At 37.8% G+C, this 18,085-nt stretch overlaps 1 pseudogene; it reads right to left on the bottom strand.

Moving 5' to 3' along the window:
• Positions 1 to 7,618: 7,618 nt before the first annotated feature.
• The window catches only part of LOC131198175 (dual specificity mitogen-activated protein kinase kinase 7-like), a 35,644-nt pseudogene continuing 25,177 nt past the window's right edge, over positions 7,619 to 18,085 (bottom strand).

Genomic DNA, 18,085 nt, shown 5'->3' with positions numbered 1-18,085 from the left:
TAATGACTAAGAAAGGCAGAAATGTGTACTTTTGTTTTTGGGTTTCCCCACAAGGGTGTATGTGTTAGGCAATTGTGGCATTGCTGAATTGTGAAACTTGAAAATGCTACAAACAATAAGGCTCCTTTAAATTCATTCAAAATAAAACATTCAACCGGAAAATTACCAGATGAGTACCTGTATCTGTAATGTGTCATGTGTCTGTTTTTGCCTGAAAACAGCCTGACATATATTTCCAGTAATCTATTATAGGAAAGTTTGAAGAACAAGTTAAAGGATTAGAACAATAAGTGGCCACACTTCAAGTGAGGATAAAACATCATTCCTTTAAAAAAAATCTAAAGAGTAGAAAGGAAGAAAGCATTGGGCTGGTTGCTAAAAGTATCCATGCCTCCCAAGAAATCCAAAAGAGTGAACTCAGGGACATTGTAGAGAGCATCCAGGTTAAAAAAAGCAGAGGAATTAATGTGAGCCCACTTTCACTTGCACAGATAAAAAGAAAAGATGGACGTTGCTTTTTAAAAGCAAACTCCAGATCTATCAAAGAGGCATGAGGTATTGTGATAGAAGATTTCAATTACCCTAACAAAATTGTAGGAGACAAAAATCTGTCAATTATTTTCAGAAAGTCCCTAACATTTGTCACCGATGAAGAGGAGAACAAGAAAAACCACTACTTTAATCATCTCTATTGATTAAGTTCAAATTAAAGTGATGGAACTTCTTGTTAATTTGAACTTAATCAATAGAGAAGATGTAACTGAGGAAATGGAAGTAAGAGAAAAAGAACAATACTAACAAAGTCTTGAATTTTTGATTTTAAAATTCCATTTCATTTGTTAGATTTATATGCTAAAGCTGGATATTAGTGAAAACACAGTTGCAAAGCATTCCAAAGAGAACAATGTTTCTGTACAGAAAAGGAAAAAAGTGAAAACAGAAGTGACAATAACAATAAAAAGAAGGTAGAAAACGTCACTATAAAAAAATGCAGTCAGTACTTGTCAATACAGTTGTGTCACTGCACAAGTAGCCAGGAAGGTTAAAAATGGTGACAAAAATCCTTAGCTGAGTTGAGATTGTCAGAGGATGCTACAAACAATAAGGCTCCTTTAAATTCATTCGAAATAAAACATTCAACCGGAAAATCGCCAATTACCAATTGCAAAATGACAAAATGTTAATAACTAAGAAAGGCAGAAATGTGTACTTTTGTTTTAGGGTTTTTCCCCCCCACAAGAGGGTGTGTGTTAGGCAATTGTGGCATTGCTGAATTGTGAAGCTTGAAAATGTTACAAACATGCTCAGGGAATAATGGCTTACTTTGAATGCGGTTCTATTACAGGACTAGATAAATTACATCTTAGGGAGTGAAAGAGTTTGGTGACAATCTGGGCACATTTTTTGTATTGTTTTTGAGAAATCTTGTAGCATTGATGAAGAGCTGAATGATTGGAGAAGATCAAATACTATTCCTTTGAAAAGAAAATATGGTAATTAACCTGACATGGGCTCCCAAATACAATAGTTAGCAGAAGCCAGTATGAATATGTCAACAAGTCTTAACAAACTATCTCACTTTTTAAAGAGTTTCTTTTATAAATTTTGTATAATTTTGTTTTTTTAATCGGGTAGTTTTCTTAATAGATTGTGAGAATCATGGTGTTACAATATATCATGATTTCAGCAAAGCTAGCTTAAAAATCATACCCCAAATGCAATATTTTGATTACGCATGCACACATACAAACACTTCAGTGTTCTGTACTTAAGAGTTTGAAAGGTTTTATGCCTCCTGCATGCCTAGCTGCTACTACATGGTCCATTTAGTTTTTCATAACTGTGATCAGAAATGGTTTGAGGTTGCAAGCTGCTCGGGGATTCAAGTGAGACCAAAATCATGATAGACATGATTGGGAAAAAAAGAATTGCATGGAATTAAATACTTTGGCCAAGTGTGATCAGACACCCAAGGAATTTGTCTCCTGTGCAGAAGCTCTCATTGTACAGGCAAAATAATAGAATAATGATCATCATCATAATATTGATAAGAGATGACAGTAAAGAGGATAATGCTAAATAATACTACAGCCATACTACATTGGTAAATACATGGGATATTATACTCTACCTTTTGGACAGAGTGCATCAGCCCTAACAAATCATTCATTGTGGATTAAAAATGGGGACAGCTGAATTTTAGCAACCACATTTTTACCTGTTCCAGAGCAAGTCCAAAGGACAAACAACAAGTACCATCTCCATCGACAACCGGCTGGTTGGTAACTGCCATACATCATTTCAACTTGTAGATTTTTACTAGTCACAACCTGTGTAGGAAAGCAAGATCAAAGAAAGCATGAGAGCCAAAGGAAAATACGTTTCATAACCTCCAAGCTTTTCAAAATTCCTACACAGTCTAATTTCACGTTCGGATTTGAAGATAAGACACCAAGCACTTCTCTTCTTGCTACCTGAGATACAAATGTATAAATAACTAAAAACACACACCACCAAGAGCTCTTCATTTACTCCATACAGTCCTCTTACCAGCCTGTTGCATGCAGGATATCCATAAACCAAGTTCCTCTTTTTCATTGTGTGCATCCAGCATATTCATTGATCTCTGGACCTTAAGTCCTGGCCAAGGCCTTCGCTAGCTCAAATACTGGGATTAGCTTGCAGACGTTCCCCCGCCCGCCGGCCTTGATCTTCCTGTGTAGCCATATCAACACGCCTCTGTTCCACCGTCTCCATGGAAGGGTGCGTTATATTCTCATCACCACCACCTGAATAAAAAAATCTGTTCTGCAATATTCTTCAGCCTACCTTTAGTTTCCTGGATGCACGAAAAAGCTCTACCGCTAATAAGGGGCCAAGGCCAGGCATTATGGGAGAAAATAGCCCCAAGTTAAATATCCTCTCCCTGGCTCCCAACAATCCGATATTTCTTAGGTGTGTCTATGGGTTGAGTTCAGAATATACTACCCCAAATTGTTCTTAAAACTTCAGTCTAAATAGTCTCAAATGGAAGTCACTCACAGGTACTCCTTGACTCACAACAGTTCATTTAGCGACCTTCCAAAGTTACATCAGCACTGAAAAAAAGTGACTTATGACCATTTTTCACACTTATGACCATTGCAACGTCCTTATGTCATATGATCAAAATTCAGATGCTTGGCAACTGACTCATGACAGCTGCAGTGTCCTAGGGAGATGTGATTACTTTTTGCAACCTTCCGATGAGCAAAATCAATGGGGAAGCCAGATTTACTTAACAACCGCATTACTAACTTTACAGCTGCAGTGGTTCACTTAATGTCTGTGGCAAGAAAGGTTGTAAAACTTAACTATCTGACTTACCAACATAAATTTTGGGCTCAGTTGCGGTCGTAAGTTGAGGAATAACTGTAGTTCCTAACCCTAAGTCTACTCCCTAGATGCTGTAGCCACACAAAACCTGAATGCACTGAGTGTCTTACTAAAGACAAAATAGAATCTATGCTCACTTATGTTTTTAGGGCTTTATACAAGAAATGTGTGCTTGGATTACACTTCTCCATACAGCACCCCACAAATCATTGACTCTTTGAGGAGAAAAAGCTGGCTCCTTCCAATAGCTCACTGGTCCATTTAATCTTTATTATCCCCTCCAGCTGATTTCCCAGGGGCCCATTTTGAGCATGTACTTGCAAGGGCTCAAGATGCGAGGGGACATTTCGTATGCTCCAAATGTGCCCCTACCTTCTCTCCCACCCTTGGTCAAAATCTTTCTCTTTTTGACTATTTCCTCCAATGTCTTTCACTTATCACTTCCACCTTTCAATGCTGCTTGAATAGTGAGAGTGATAAGTGAAAGACATTGGAGGAAATAGTCAAAACATAGTGGGCATTGTGCTTTGGAGTAAAGTTGCCTCAAGATTGCACGCTTGGGATTCCAGGAGAAAAGGGAGGTTCTACGCTCTTCAGCTGACAAAGCAAGACAGACCCTGGAGAGACCCAGCCAAAAAAAAACCTCTTACCTTCCTCAGCAGAGTGGCTTCAGTGCCCTTGGAACCAGGTACTGTTTAGGAAAGCTGAAGAAGAGCAATTGCCACCTGAACTGAAGAGGAGGAAAGAAGTGGGAGGGGGCCACCTGCTTCAGGAGATGCAGAAATCATGGATAAGTCCATGTCTCTTGTCCCCAGGCTGGCATGATTTAACAATAATGAAAATTATGCAGTCAATGTAAAGTTAAAAATAACTGTAGGGCTCTGGGAGGGTCAAATTACAAGTGAGGAGGGGAGGGTGTATGGAGAGTGTGGCAGCTGTTGATTTGTAAAGAAATTCAGTGGTGGAGGAAAGGTGCTCCCAAGACAAGGACTGGGCACTGCCAATCGAAGCATCCAGATTCCTGTTTTCCTCTCTCCCCCTTTGTCCCTCTTTGCATTGGCTTCTCCACACAGGCTGGATCGGAGGAAGGGCAGGAGTGGTGGCAGAGAGATACTAAATCAGCAAGCTTTCCCTGACGATGCCTCACAAAATAAGGAGCATAAAAGCTAAGCTCCAAGTGGGCGTTACTAAAGAGATAGCTGGATTTATGATTAACACAGGCATGCAAAGGAAGAAACTTCCTGAGCATCATTAGCAAGTTTCTTGATCCCCCTGATGTGATGCACTCTGGGTCAGGCTGATATGCTGTTCTCCCCCCCCTCCACACACACACACACACAGTTGTAAGATTGGGCTTGGAAGGAGAAGTTGCAGATAATCAAGTTGCTTCAAACTACGAGATGGGAGGCAACTATATTTGATAACAGTAATTAATAATAATAATTGATTTGGCTTTAATAGATCACTAGTTGGGGTCAAAAAGCATCAAGGAATTTCTGAGAAGCAGCAAAGAGACCAGACTCTGAGTGTGTGAGTTTGAGGGTGTGTCAGACAGAAATTAAGTAAATAACCTGGGGTTTTGCACTATATTCATATTTTCGAAGCCTCAGGGACAGAATCCAAGGTCACTCGAAAGATCAAGCTACAAGGTCCATGACCACACAGCAAGGTGCAACTCATAGCACCTGCAAGCAGGGGTGGAGAATACAATATTGCAGTGCTACAATTTCTATTATACCTAGTCATTGGCCAGACTGGGAAAGTCCAATGAGAATGGGAATCTTACATCATCAGGACAGTAGCACAAATTCTCTAGTCCCATCATTGGTTATATCATAGAGTGGTATAGATTTAAGAAACCTGTATATGTAGATTTAATGGTCACATTGTTAGGCTCCATAACATTGGCTGAGGAAATGGGGATATTACTCAGCTGTATCTCCACTATATAAAGTCCATTCAGTTTCTGGCCATCCCATATTTATACACAGCACCAATGTGCTTTTCCTCCTTCACCTGTGTTTCTAGTTGTGTTTCCACTTTAATAATATTCAACTTTCTCTGCTGGGAAATATTATGGGTGATTGTTCTCTGAATGCAGAATCTTCAAAGTTGTGAAAGAAATTGGAAGTGGGGAAGAAGCACAATATCTTATATGTATGCATTTCCAGTATTTCTATCATTTCTCTTTCTTATCTTTCATATTTTTTTATGAACTGAATTTATCTCAAAAGCATTTTATTATTGAACAGAGTAGAATACAACTATTCTTGGAGAATATTACTAGGTAAGGTTTCTCCTGCTGTAATAAACTATCCTTTAACATTTTGTTTAGTACAATAAAATTCACAGCACATTTTATTTTGCAGCATGCAGCGATTAGCCATTTACTCTCTCTAGCTAATCCTTTCTGGAAAACACTCTGCCCCAAGTTCAATTTTTGACTTGGACACTGATGAGGTACTTCATGTTTTAGCCAGTGAGCAGATTTTGCAATTTGTCCCCTCCCTTATCATCACAAAATGAATGTGAAATGTACTTACCGGTAGGTCTTTTCCAGTTCCCTAACCTATTGGCTCTCATTTGTATGGAAGAAATATGTCATGTTATATGGTTGGGTTATAACAATGATTAATTCATGGTTGTTCCTGCACCCCTTAAGATGGCTTTGGTTTGCTCCCTCCTCAAGAAGCCATTGCTGGATCCCACATTGGATAATTTTCATCCAGTATCTAATCTCCTTTTTTTAGGAAAGGTCATGGCAGAAGTAGTTACGCAGCAGCTTCAGCAGATCCTGGGTGAAGAGGATTATTTGAACCAGAGGTGGGATTCACTTACCTTCCCTACTGGTTCACAAATGTGAGTTCACGTGCCACCTCTGTGCATGCACATGGCTTTCTGTGCATGCACAGTAGTTGCGCATTACGTCTAGGCAGGTGGACTAGCTTCTGGACTAGCTCTGTGGGTTGGAAATGGGCATTGTTTTACTTGTAAGTCACACAGTATGCCACCCAGAGTCACATTCAGTGAGATGGATGGCCATATAAATTTGTTGAATAAACACTTGGTAAAGAACCTCTAATAAAGATAAAGATTATGACATAGGTCAAGAACTCTCAAAACCATTGTAAGTTCAACTCCTGGTTTCACAACAATCCAGAATTCTTTGCCATTTTCTTTTTTTAGACATTTTCCATGGGGTTCCAGAACTGGAAGGGGGGCATACAACTCCCTGCTCTGTAGAACTCCAATTACAGTAGTGGCCAAAATTGTGGAAATCTTTTGGGAAAAGTGTATTTTTGAGGTTTGATGGCTAATAGCACCACTTTTTTTTTTTTGAGTTTCAAGATAATCATATTCCATTGCTGGAATGGCCTGGGAATAGACCACACCTTAACCCTATTGAAATGTATGGAGCCGATTAAAGAAACTTGCTAGTCAGAAGCGACCCAGAAATAAAACCCAGTTAATAGAAGCAATCATTCAATCTTGGTTTCACATTATAACAGCTGCAGAACTAAAAGATTTGGTTCACTCCATGAGAAGACATTATAAGGCTGTAATTCATGCTAAAGTTTACCCAACGAAGTATTAACTGATGTGATAATTTTTGTATATCTCATTTATTGTCATTTTTGAAAGACAATATGCAAGAAAGATACTTAAAGGAATGGAAAAAATGGATTGACTATATTCAAAGTAGATATCAGACTAAGAGTTATCAGACTGCTTTTGAATGATTAGGATGTATTATTTTTGATTGTTTTGGGGGAAGTTAGGAACTGATGAGAATTGTAGGAGTATAATTGAGTTGGGAGGGAAATTTTTTTAGCATATGCTTGTTTTATTTTTAACTATATCTTGCGTTTGTTCCGGGGAGTCGGGGAGGGGAAGGGGGTTTGTGAGGGAGGGGAGGGGAAGGGGAAAATTTTTTTTTGTAAAACTTTTTCAATAAAAAAAATGGTGTTATTAGCTAGTTCTAGAAAATATACTTTTCCCAAAAGATTTCCACAATTTTGGCCACAACCTATCAGCCAAGAAAGATTGCTGTCTAATTTGTACGTGTAAACATTCAGTAAAGGGAAGCCTTTACTATCTGTCTGGGTGAATGGTTTTTGTGTCAAATCATTAATTTGAACATTAAATTAAAATCTGCCTTTAATTTCCCACTGTGTCTGATGTCCCTGGTATTTTATAGTGGTCTTCTATATCCTAGTATCCTAGTACTATTGTAGTATGATTTTTTTTTATTTCTTTTGTCACAACAGAATACACAAACAATTGTCATAGATAAAACAACATATTTTGAAGAAAATATACATATATGTATAAAAATATGCATCAACTATATCAATTTGATATGATGAAGGGAACAATAGGACAGGAACGGCAGGCACTTTTGTGCTCTTATGCACGCCCCTTATAGCCCTCTTCTTCACTTTCTGAATGCAGACAAGACTACCCAGGGTCTACCATCTGCTGAAACACCAAGACCTTAATGGGTATTAAAGAAGACTAGCATTATAATATACATGGAAGGCATATGGATTACAGCAGGGGTTTCCAACCTTGGCCAAGCTTTGCTGGCTGGGGGATTCTGAGAGTTGAAGTCCGCCAGGCTTAAAGCGGCCAAGGTTGGAGACCCCAGGCAGGATTACAGAACATCATCCATACTGTACCTCAATCTGGCTACAAATTAAACAGTAATGGATATTAAAGCGGAGTGTTGCAAAGTAAATCTCAAAATTGAAAATCTTGGTGCAGGACAGAATGCTAAGAATAAGGTACAGATACTGCAGACTTACAAGCTGTCCAACAATTATTGAACAGAGCTTTTTAGGTAATCGCCATTCAAGGGCACTTCTGCCTTGCAGCTGCCAGCCAAAGGAGAAAAACTCTGTGATTTTGATACCTGATCTTCTGTTGCCAAGGCAAAAGCCACCTTCCTGGTGTTGCTTGACAATGATGTGGGCGAGTTGGATACAGAATGCAGGAACACCATTTAAGTTGCCTGAAAACATACATTATGGAATACATATCCTATGTAGGAAACTTGAACTTGTTTTGCACTCAAATATTGCCAGTTTCTTGTGATCAAAGCTCATAGCACATTTTTTTATTTATTTTATTTTATTTATTTATTCGTCGTAACAATATATACAAGTATAACATAGAGGATTATATAATATATAAACATATATATGAGGAGAAACAAGGTACTATAAACACATATATATATAGGGGAAGAAACAATAGGACAGGAACGGTAGGCACGTTTGTGCTTTTATGCACGCCCCTTAGAGTCCTCTTAGGAAAGTGGTGAAGTCAACCGTAGATAGATTTAGAGTAAAACTTTTGGGGTTATGAGAAGAAACCGCAGGTGTCCCCACCTCAAGAGGTACGTGGGATGCAATCTATGTCAGGTTTTCTCCACAACAGACTGCATTCTGTGGAACATTCTCCCACAGATGGCCCCTAACTATTGACATTTTGTAAATACAGTCATTTTTTTTCAATCCCCTTGCAGTACAGTATCTTAATCCAGTATCTTCTAGATGTCATTACTACAGATCTCATTTTCCTTGGCACTATGGCAATTAGGCTGACCAGGAATTAGGGTTGAAGTCCACCTCAGATTCAAGTGGCTAACAGAAATATTATTTGGGGAATAACATCTTTGGAAACAAGAGATGAAACCTGTAAAATGAACACAGAGATTTAGGGAAATAACATTTTATTTTGTTTTTAAGCTTCTATGAGGGTTTGTATGAACCGTAAAAAAAGCTTTTCAAAAATAATGAAGAATGTTCTTTACACTATTATTGATCCCAAATCCCAAAGTTCCACCCAAATAGACCAGACTTACCCACTACCTGGAGGAAGACAATACTTCTGGCAAAATGTTTGGACTATGGTATAGAACAAGGATGATGACTACTGCATAAGAAAATTCTTGTTCTAAGACTTTGTACATGCCAAGTAATAAGACAATGGGATTCAGGACAGTGAGCCCATCCTGCGAAATGGCTAAGAAACAAATAAGATGAAATAGGTGATCAGAACTGCCATACATAGCTTTATTGAACCTACATGATGGTTCACTTATAACAGAGGGACACAAAATGGTGTTTATACCAGACTATTGAAGATATCTGAAATTCCTCTTCAACAATCTTTAAAACCTAAGACGCAATTATTATTAAAATGGAAAACTAGTTTTTCTCTTTTTTTTCCAGCCTGTTGGAAAACCCATAAGCTCAACCAACCACACAAGATGTTCAGTGGGCCCAAGGTCACATGTATGTTTTTCAACTATTAGAAGAGCAAACCATAACTCAGACTTCCTGTTTTTGCAGGTGAACTGTAATATTCATTCAAGAAGACTACATGCTTATTGCACTGTGGAAATACTCTACATGTGATTGCTGCAGCCATCAACCTTTTCAGGGCAAGCACCAATGTGGGATTTTTGTACAATACTACAACAGGTAGCAATGTTTTGAATGGCCCAAACCTCATGAATTTTTATGAAGCACACAGATTTTGCATAATTTATTTATCTCATGAGATTTTGACAGTTTGCAATTAAAACAACAATTCAAAATTAGTGGGTACCATTTAGGGAACGTTGTCAATCCGCACCCTATTATAAAAAACATCAAATTGTACACTTGAGTTTTCATGTTTGTAATAATGCCCCTAGACATATAGGATGCTAATGAGAAATTCCTTCAGCAAGATCAAGATGACATATATGCAAATTCCATGAAACATTAGATGGGGGAGGAAGAGAGAGAAGGGGCGTGGCCAGTGCCACTGCGGGACGGCGATCCCTGGAGCTCCAGAGAAACGCTGATATCCCAGCCACTTTGGGGGTTCTTTATGAACCATAACTATCTTGGAGAGACAGTGAAGAAGGGAGGCACTGATTGGTGCGAACAGGTAAGTGGAAAATGACACAGCAGTTTGGGAAGATAGCCATTAGAGCTGTCACAAGTGGGGGCAGCCACACCAAAAGAATGGAGCAGGAAAGGTGATTGAACGGAGTATTCTTACCGAAAAGTGATTTGCCAATGCATAGGTAAGATGAAAACTTATTTAATTTTAAAAGAAGCATTAAATTGGAATTCAGTGGATAAATTGGCATGTGGGAATACAAACAAAAGAAAAATGAAAGTAAAACGGAACTTTGCAATTGAAGCCCTAAAAAGAACTTTCCATCTGATCTTTAATTTGGTTAATTTGGTGTTGGAAGAGATCATTAAAAGAAACAGAAAATTGAAGGAAATATCGTTTGCTAACAAAAGAACTAGAAGAAAACAATAGAATACGGGGGACCAGAAATCTATTCAAGAAAATTGGAGATATGAAGGAAACGTTTCATGCAAAGATGGACATGATAAAGGACCAAAATGGCAGGGATTTAACAGAGGCAGAAGAGATTAAGAAGAGGTGGCAAAATTACACAGAAGAACTATACAAGAATGAGCTAAACATCCCTGATAACCATGATGGGGTGGTCACTAACCTTGAGCCAGACATCCTAGAATGTGAAGTCAAATGGGCCTTAGGAAATCTGAGCAACAACAAAGCTAGTGGAGGAGACAGTATTCCAGCTGAGCTATTCAAAATCTTAAAAGACGACGCAGTAAAAGTGCTACACCCAATTTGCCAGAAAATTTGGAAAACTCAGCAGTGGCCACAGGATTGGAAAAGGTCAGTTTACATTCCAATTTCAAAGAAAGGCAATGCCAAAGAATGCTCAAACTATCGCACCATTGCACTCATTTCACATGCTAGTAAGGTTATGCTTAAAATCCTACAAGCTAGGCTCCAGCAATATATGGATCGAGAACTACCAGAAGTACAGGCAGGATTTCATAGAGGCAGAGGAACTAAAGATCAAATTGCCAACATATGCTGGATCATGGAGAAAGCTAGGGAGTTCCAGAAAAACATCTACTTCTGCGTCATTGACTATGCTAAAGCCTTTGATTGTGTAAATCACAACAAATTGTGGCAAGTTCTTAAAGAGATGGGAGTACCAGACCATCTTATTTGTCTTGAGAAACCTGTATGCGGATCAAGAAGCCACAGTGAGAACCGGACACGGGACCACTGATTGGTTCAAAATTGGGAAAGGAGTCCGGCAAGGCTGTATACTATCACCCTGCCTATTTAACTTATATGCAGAACACATCATGAGAAAGGCGGGGCTAGATGAATCAAAAATTGGAATTAAGATTGCCGGAAGAAATATCAACAACCTCAGATATGCAGATGATATCACTCTAATGGCAGAAAGCGAAGAAGAACTAGAGAGTCTCTTGATGAGGGTGAAGGAGGAGAGTGCAAAAGTTGGCTTGAAACTCAACATTAAGAAAACTAAAATCATGGCATCCATCCCTTTCAATTCCTGGCAGATAGATGGTGAAGAAATGGAGGTAGTGACAGATTTTATTTTCCTGGGCTCCAAGATCACCGCAGGTGGGGACTGCAGCCAAGAAATTAAAAGACGCTTGCTCCTGGGGAGGAAAGCTATGGCAAATCTAGACAGCGTACTAAAAAGCAGAGACATCACCCTGCCAACAAAAGTACGTATAGTCAAAGCTACGGTTTTCCCAGTTACAATGTATGGCTGTGAAGGTTGGACCATAAGAAAGGCTGAGCACCAAAGAATTGAGGCCTTTGAACTCTGGTGCTGGAGAAGACTTCTGCGAGTCCCTTGGACTGCAAGGCGAACAAACAAGTCAGTTCTAGAGGAGATCAACCCTGACTGCTCTTTAGAAGGCCAGAACCTGAAGATGAAACTGAAATACTTTGGTCACCTAATGAGAAAGAAGGACTCACTGGAGAAGAGCCTAATGCTGGGAAAGATTGAGGGCAAAAGAAGAAGGGGACGACAGAGAACGAGGTGGCTGGATGGAGTCACTGAAGCAGTAGGCATGAGTTTAAATGGACTCCAGAGGATGGTAGAGGACAGGAAGGCCTGGAGGAATGTTGTCCATAGGGTCGCGATGGGTCGGACATGACTTTGCAACTAACAACAACAACAACAACAACAAAAGAACTAAGACAATAAGTTTGCTGATTAATAAAGGACATTTTGTTGCGGAAGTATTTGTGAATTGGCAAAAGACATCTGCTGAAGGAAAGAAAGAATCCAATTATTCAGATCACCATGGGAAAACTAGGAAGGAGCATTTGTTTTTACAGCAGCTGCTAGAAAGAACTGATAAGGAACTGATAAGGATTGAAATTGAAACAGTTTCAGGACACATTGGAATTAGACTCTTCCAGAAAAAAAGAAGAAAAGAGATATATGGACTTGAATTTGGGTTAAATTATAAATAAATTTTAAAAAGGTTTTTCTCCTTGTATTGAAAATATGGAAAATTGGGAGGAATTATGGGAGATGCGTTTGATGATCCAATTAATTAATTAATTAATTAATTAATTGGATCATCAAACGCATCTCCCATAATTAATAATTAATAATTAATTAATTAATTAATGGAAACAAACAAGCAGAATTATGGCTTAAAAATAAAAAAAATAGAAGATGAGGAAACTATGAGACATAATTTGAATAAATAATTTGAAATTTGAATAAATAATAATGTTGGAGAAGAAGTTAGTGAGGATAATACAAATGATTATATTGGGACTGGTATTGAAAAAATGAAAATGAAGAGTGGGAAAGGAATCCTAAAAAAAGAGGGGGGAAACTGAAAAAGAAAAAATTGAGAAGGAAAACTAAAAAAATGGAAAATATGAAAAACAAAACAAAACAGATGATTACACTGGGATTAGCAGTGAAAAATTAAAGAGAAGAGGAGGAAATAGAGAAAAATTGAGGGGGGACATCAAAAGAGTTAAAGTTAAAGGAAAGTGGAAAAGAGGAAATAAGAAAGAGAGAAAAAAGAAAATGAAAGAAAGGAAGAAAGGGAGAAAAATATTAAGAGATGGGATCTGGGAGAGACTGAAAGAAAACGGTTAGAAGCAGGAGAAAAATTAGTAGAAGAAAAGAAATTAGAGTAGAGATAGACTTGCTTCCTTTTTTTGTGTTGGATAATGTATGGAATGAGAAAAATTAGAGTTGATGATTAGGATATAAATTTTAAATTTATAAAAGAATGGAAAATTCAGCAGAGGTAATTTGGAATGGTATGGTTTATAAATGAAGATGATTGGAATTTAAGATGTAAAAGGGAATAAAATTGAAACATTAGTAAATGATGTACATTGTTGGAAGAAAATAATAAGTATTGAATTTAAATAGAAATGTTAAGAAAATAAGAGGTGGAAAGTTGTACCAATTGACTGTATGATATAAATGAAATAAGATGAAGACAATATTAAGGTTTAAAATATAGGAGAGGAGGTTTGGAAAATATGTGTAATAAATGAGAGAATTGGGGATGTCTGGACATTAGAGATATTGAAAATAAATACAGCAATAGAGAGAGATAAGAGGAAGGAGAGAGTTGGAAGGAAGAGAGAAAGAAGGAAGGGAAGAGGAGAGGAGAGGAGGTAAGGCAAGGGAAGTAAGTGTAGGAGAGAAGGTTAGATAGGGAGAAAGCAGGGTGGTAGAGGAGAAGGGAAAGGGAAGTAGAAAAGGAGGAGGAGAAGAGAAGAAGAAAGTAGGTAGGAAGAAAGGAGATAGGGAGAGGAGTGCAAGGGAAGAGATTGCTGCGAAAAGGAAATGGAGAAAAGACAACCCCGAAAATATTCCAAGCATAAAATTGAAATAGTTAAACAAACAAAAAAAGGAATGAAAGGGAATGAATATGAACAAAAATGGAGAAACTAGAAAATGAAGGGAGAAAGAAGATGTGATTCAATAAAATATGCAAAGCAATATTAGGAAAGGAATAAAAAACACTGGGGGAAAAAGGAACATCTTGGCTAAAATTGTAACTAAGAAAAATCTATTTGAGTATTTTGAATTGTATAAGATAAGAAAATGTCAATACTCTGTTCATGAATTGTGGTTGTGTGGAAGGGGGAAATTGAAAAACCAATAAAAACTTGTATTAAAAAAAACATTAGATGGGAGTGAAGACTGCTGGCATATTCAAGTGGCGTGTGGGATATGTCATAGATTCATGTGGTTTAAGGAAATTATTGTTGAGTTTTGGAAATGGTTTTCAGCCATCACAGCCCAAACTCTAGTACTTTTGTACAAGTACTGTTACCTTACTTTTAAAAAATGGTTTGCTCAACACCAATATGGAACTAGAATCAAACCATTAAAAAGACAGAAAAAGAAAACATGACTGGAAAAATACATACTGTTTTTCTTTTTTTAAAGTTCCTCTCAAGAAGGATCGGTGGAAAAGGTGCTTCTTCAAAGTGATTTTAAAGATTGAAAGGAAATAGTTTCTCCAAATTTCTCTGAAGAATAACACAGAATGTACAACTAAGTATGTATTGTCAGAAATAATAATGGAAAACATAATTCCTAAAATAAAGACATGGGGAAATACTCTACATCTCTGCCCCAATCAGTTTAGCTTCCATAACATTTTAACAGAATGCTTACTTTATAATATTTTAATGATTATTCTTTCATCTTTCCTTATCACCTTACCCATTAGTTTACAGTTATCACGTGTCTTCATCTCTCCCACAAAACTATATAGATTTCTGTTTTTCTTCATAACTTTTGTGAACTAGGTTTTTGGGAGATCATCTGTATTAGGAATATATATATATATATTTCTTAAAAGCTTTGTTGGTAACAATATACTGTAATTATTTTATTCTAGAAGTCTAAAAGCAAGTAGGCAAATATATTCAACATCAGCTTAAATTATGGGTGCAAAACAACATCCCCTGATTCAATATAGTTTGGTAATTCTACATAATTATGAGCATCCAATTTCCAATCTTGTGGTTTTCTCCCAATACTGCCAATAAATAATTTCATCAATCTGTCAGCTAATGTTTAAAAAAAGTTTTCTACTTCCCTATCTTTTTGCTGAGGATCTGCTTTCTTTTGGGTCCCTTGAACAGTGTGAAGATGGGACACTGAATCCAGGGGGTGTCAGTTACATGATTCCAGAACCTGTCATGTCCAAGTACAGTTCAAATACTACAAATCTCTTGGAAAAGGATAAGTGCTGGGATTTATCAGAACAAAATTCTAAAAACTGCAGTATATTTGCTATAACCCACATTTCTACTTTGACAGCTAATTATTTAGTGAATGCTATCAACAAAAAAATACATTTTCTGTACAAAGTGAAAGAAAGGGAAGTTTTAAAAAATAAATTAAAACAACACACGTTTCCTGTGGGCAATAAATAAATGTATACCCTTAATTATTGGAAGTAACAACAGAACAAACGGTTGAACAAACAAAGCTAAACTGAAAGCTAACGGTTTGAACAAACAAAGCTAAACTTCCAAAGAGTATAACATTGAGCAGGTGCCTTCAGTGGTGAAAAGTCCTCCAATACTTTTGTCATGTAGGTTCCACCAGAACAGGCCAGCAAAGAAGAAAAACATACGCTCTGGGGAAATGTCCACTGACCATAATTTTTGTGCTGGCTGAAAACTCAAGTTGCTCCGCTCTCAGCTTGCTCTATGAAACTTTGGATAAATCATTTTATGAAATGGTGGTAAAATAAAGATTTAGTAGCTACCAAAAATGAAAACGAACAAAATCAAACAGAAGGTGTTCAGACAATCCTGAATCAAGACAGGTGACCAAATTTACAAGGAATCTAAGTTAAAAGTTGCTTGCTGTATAGGATAAAGTAAAGCTAAAGGTTCTCCTCGCACATATGTGGTAGTTGTTGCTGACTCTAGGGGGCGGTGCTCATCTCCGTTTCAAAGCCGAAGAGCCAGCGCTGTCTGAAGATGTCTCCATGGTCGTGTGGCTGGCATGACTCAACGCCAAAGGCGCACGGAATGCTGTTACCTTCCCACCAAAGGTGGTCCCTATTTTTTCTACTTGCATTTTTACATGCTTTCAAAACTGCTAGGTTGGCAGAAGCTGGAAAAATAACGGGAGCTCACCCCGTTACATGGCAGCACTAGGGATTCGAACCGCTGAGCTGCCGACCTTTCGATCGACAAGCTCAACGTCCTAGTCCCTGAGCCACCACGTCCCTGACTGTATAGGATAGATTACATCTATTTGCTTTGAATATAGTGAACTGCTAATGCCTAGAATATAACCATCTATCCAGCTAATCTCTGCCTTAATTTTGGCATGATTTTTTTACAGTTTTGTTTTAAAATCCCTATTTGAATTGCATGCATCATACGCTGCACACAGATGCCCCTCCCAACCCCAATGTCCCCACACACTTTAAGAGCAGGGGTGAAATGTTCCCGGTTTGGACCGAATCGCGCAATCCGGTAGTGATGGGGCGGGTAGTTTGGAGAATCGGTAGCAAAAATCCCTGCTCCCCCACCGCCCATGCCTCGTTGTTCCTCTTCTTTGTTCCTGAAGCTCTCGGTGGTGATATAGCTGCAAATGGCCTTAAATGACTGCCACGGTGCTTCAAAGGGCTGCACCACAGCTGATCAGCGCTCTAGGCAGCCAGTAGACCGATGCCTCTATTTTTAAAGAAGGTAGACTGGTGCCTCCCCCAAAAAAGGCAATTGGTAGACCGGTGCCTCTATTTTTAAAGAAGATAGTCCAGTGTGCTCCCAAGTTTTGTATATTTTATTATTTTTATTATTTATTATTATTGACCATTCCCATTCAGTCACCTGACCACCAAGCCACGGCCACCAATTAAGCCATTCCCACAGAACCGTTAGGGAAAAATTTTAGATTTCACCCCTGTTTAAGAGCAGATGTCAGGCAGGCGATTGTAAACATTGAGCCACCTAGATTAAAAATAACATTAACAAAGATGTGTTCTAAATCAATAGATTAAAAAAATAATTCTAAAAATGCAATAAAACTGCATTTTTTCTCTTTTTCTTCATGTTTAAAATCACCCCATATTTTGAACAATTGAAAAAGTCTTTAACACTTCCTAAACCTACTACTGCCCCAAGTCCTTCCCACCAAAGAATCTATATTTTAACTGCTTTTGAAATGGAAGAAAGGATTTTTCCATGCTTGAAAGGTAGGCAAACTCCTTCTAAGAGACTATTCTTGTTTTCTCTTGAAACCAAAAGGAGGAAGAAATACACTTTACTAGAGACCAACATTTTTAGGATAATCCGTGATACCTTGAAATTTCAAAGATTACACATAATCTCACCAGATACATTTTTAATAATTTTGGCTAATTATGACTTTCTAGAAACAGCTATTCTAGGCCTTGGAAGTCTAGGCCTTGGAAGTAGGAGTCGGAATCTGTGACCCTCTGAACTACAAATTCTACAGATAAAAATAGATGTAGCCCAAAAACACCTGGAAAGCTAAAGGACAGAGCAGTCATGTAGATTTTAAAGCCAAAGGATAGAGACTACAAGCTCCCAGTATAAAAGGTAAGCTGAACATAATCAGGGTCTTAAAACTACTGATTGTTTTAAGCATTTTGCAAAAAAATTGATTTTTTTTCTTAGCAATTCTATTCTATTAGCAATCACAAAAAGTGATGTAAGAAACAATCATCAGTAACTTAAATACTGTTACCTTAAAAATGCAACTGACAGTATTTTTTGACAGTGAGGGAATAGAAGACACTTATTCATATTAATCAATAAGCCCCCATTTGTCCAAGAAGCAGCAAATAAA

This window comes from Ahaetulla prasina, chromosome 4 (genome assembly GCF_028640845.1).
Source record: "Ahaetulla prasina isolate Xishuangbanna chromosome 4, ASM2864084v1, whole genome shotgun sequence".
Lineage (NCBI taxonomy): Eukaryota > Metazoa > Chordata > Lepidosauria > Squamata > Colubridae > Ahaetulla > Ahaetulla prasina.
Note: the sequence above shows the minus strand (reverse complement) of the source record. Positions and strands in the feature narration are given on the sequence as shown.